This window comes from Gadus morhua, chromosome 9 (assembly GCF_902167405.1).
Source record: "Gadus morhua chromosome 9, gadMor3.0, whole genome shotgun sequence".
NCBI classification, from domain to species: domain Eukaryota; kingdom Metazoa; phylum Chordata; class Actinopteri; order Gadiformes; family Gadidae; genus Gadus; species Gadus morhua.
This window is the reverse complement of record NC_044056.1, coordinates 5,767,908-5,770,441: the sequence shown is the minus strand read 5'-3', so window position 1 is coordinate 5,770,441 and position 2,534 is coordinate 5,767,908. Positions and strand designations below refer to the sequence as shown.

Genomic DNA, 2,534 nt, shown 5'->3' with positions numbered 1-2,534 from the left:
TGGCCGTTGGCCGTCGCAACTGTGGCCTGGGCCAAGGTAGGCTCTTGTACATACGTCATCACGTCGTAACACGTCATCACCAAGCGTCCGCTGCATGGACCATAATAAAGTCTGCCGCCAGTCAGAGTTTTAACAACAATGGACAACAACACAGAGAACACACCAACACTTGAACCGCTTGACGCCATGTTTACCATTTAATGGGAAAGAAGGCTCGTCGCCTTTATTATGTCCGTGGTCGTCGCATGGACTATACGTCATCCAGCTCAGGCTGCGTAGCCGTGCGTGTGGGCGTGTCGGCTCAATAGCATCTGTACCGTAGCGGCCCGTACCGTAGCAGCACACCTCTCCCAAGTGGCCAAATTGGCCTGGCCTGGCCAGACTGGCCACACTCACACTGGCAGATTTGAGCACGGTTAGGTGTGTAAACGGCCACGGCAACGGCCAGATGGCCTAGTGTGAGTGCACCCTAAGAGTCAGGGAGATTAGAGTGTTTGTAAAGAAAACCCAACAGAATGGATGAGTGTGTTTTATTACTTATAGAGTACAGACCGTTTGGTTAAGTCGTTAATTTACAAAGTTACTGATTGGGGTTTTAGTGTGTTCACTTATTTCATTGTTTTGGTTTTATGTTTGCGCACATGCCAGTTAAACGTCATTGTTTGGGATCTTGATGTCGCCACCGACTAAAGAAGAGCATACACATGTTGGTTATAATATGGGCTCTTCAATTGAATTGCAATGTTCGACATGAACGGTTATCTCCTGGCATTCACTTAGACCAGTGCCTTCTTTTGTACTGTAGTATCACCAAAGAACTAGCAACAAACTTGCTTTGACTAAAGCCAGTCATACAACGGCCTTGTGACGCCATACTCCTTGCAAACGCACTGTTCTGTAACAGTTTATAGCTTCTCCAAAGGCACACCTGCACAGCTTATGCTTATTTAATACGTGTATAATATGTGTATAGATTCCTCTTGGGAATCCAACAACCGATTCTTCTATTTGGAACAAACTTTAAAGTGAATGTATTTTGTAAAGAGTCCAAGAATCCCTGTTACCAGTATATAATAAGTGCAATGGGTTAATGAAAATACACCCGATCTATTTTCTCCAATTAAATACTTCATAAATATATTTTATGCTTTTGGGGATACCTTTTATAACTATTCCAACTTCAGGGAATTCCAGGAAAACCTTTAATAATTGCACTAGAGTCTAGACGTAGTTGTTGTAAGACTTATATTCACATGAGTGCCGTTTTTTTTTTAAAAAGGGGTGTTATTTGTAATTGGCTTGCATGCTATTCAAAATGACATTTGCTAAATTGAGACCGCTATGCAATAAAGAACCGATTTCAAAACCTGTGCAATTATTTATCCAATCGGCCCCTAATACAGTGGGATACACTGCCACCATGTGGCATAAAAGCAGTAAATACTTATTTTTTCGGTCCAGGCACCACAGGCAATTTATCCTAGTTTTTGTTTATTTTATTGAAAACATTATAAAATAAGGTACAGCAGCATTTCATATTTGTATTTACATCTAGGACAGTCACTTGTAACAAGTCCAAAAAAAAAAAAGCTTAATCGATCGCCAAGGAGATGGGACCAGGGATTTTGTTTTGTGTACATGATTGCCATTTCTAAAGTTAGTTGCATTACACGAAGTGCAGACAATTGCTGTTTTAAAGTCACTAACAATGCAGAGACAATCAGAGTCAATATTGAGTGCAATTTGGAATATTCCTCTATATTTAATCCCCAGTCCCAAGTCTACTCATTAGTACATTGTAAATTCTCAATTAGACAGAATTACACAGCACAGTAGAACGACCACAGACTGACACTTCAGATATTTAGAAACTGTAGCTATTTAGTTACACATTATTAAAAGAAAAAGGGGGCCAAATATGTAATGAATAAATGGCTATGCAATATATACAGTACAGCTTTTTCTTTGGCCAGTGTAAACTTAAAAAAAAATACTTAAAAAAATATCCTTCCTCTCAGAATACCTCATGTCAGACTAAAAAGAAAATGGATTCCTTTACCTCGTCCTAAAACGTATTGACTACAAACTCCATAAGCAGAGAAAGACTAGAAAGACTACTTTGATCACAATGGGCCAATTGCTCTGTCAGTTTACATTGCTGGGCTTTAAAACCGTACTCCTTAAAACAACATAAGGGGTAACACTGTTGTCTTTGTCAAATAAAATATAAGTTGTTTTTTATTGGTCGTCATGAAAAAAACATAGGGGGTAAAACTGTTTTTCTTTGGTCGTCATGAAAAAAAACATCATGAAAGAAAACATAAGTTTTTTATTGGTCGTCATGAAAAAAAACATAAGGGGTAACACTGTCATTTTTTATTGGTCGTAATGAAAAAAAACAAGGGGTAACACTGTTTTTTATTGGTCGTCATGAAAAAAACCATAAGGGGTAACACTGTTTTTTTATTGGTCGTCATGAAAAAAAACATAAGGGGTAACACTTGTTTTCCTTTGGTCGTCATAAAAAAAAACAC

The 2,534-nt window shown here is 38.6% G+C and overlaps 1 protein-coding gene across 1 annotated transcript in view; it reads left to right on the top strand.

The window, feature by feature from the left end:
- The window catches only part of LOC115551320 (transmembrane protein 168), a 4,068-nt gene extending 3,996 nt beyond the window's left edge, over positions 1-72 (top strand). The window contains exon 5 of the mRNA XM_030367005.1: positions 1-72. The gene's annotated coding sequence lies outside the window, so the exon portion shown is untranslated.
- The last annotated feature ends 2,462 nt before the right edge of the window (positions 73-2,534 follow it).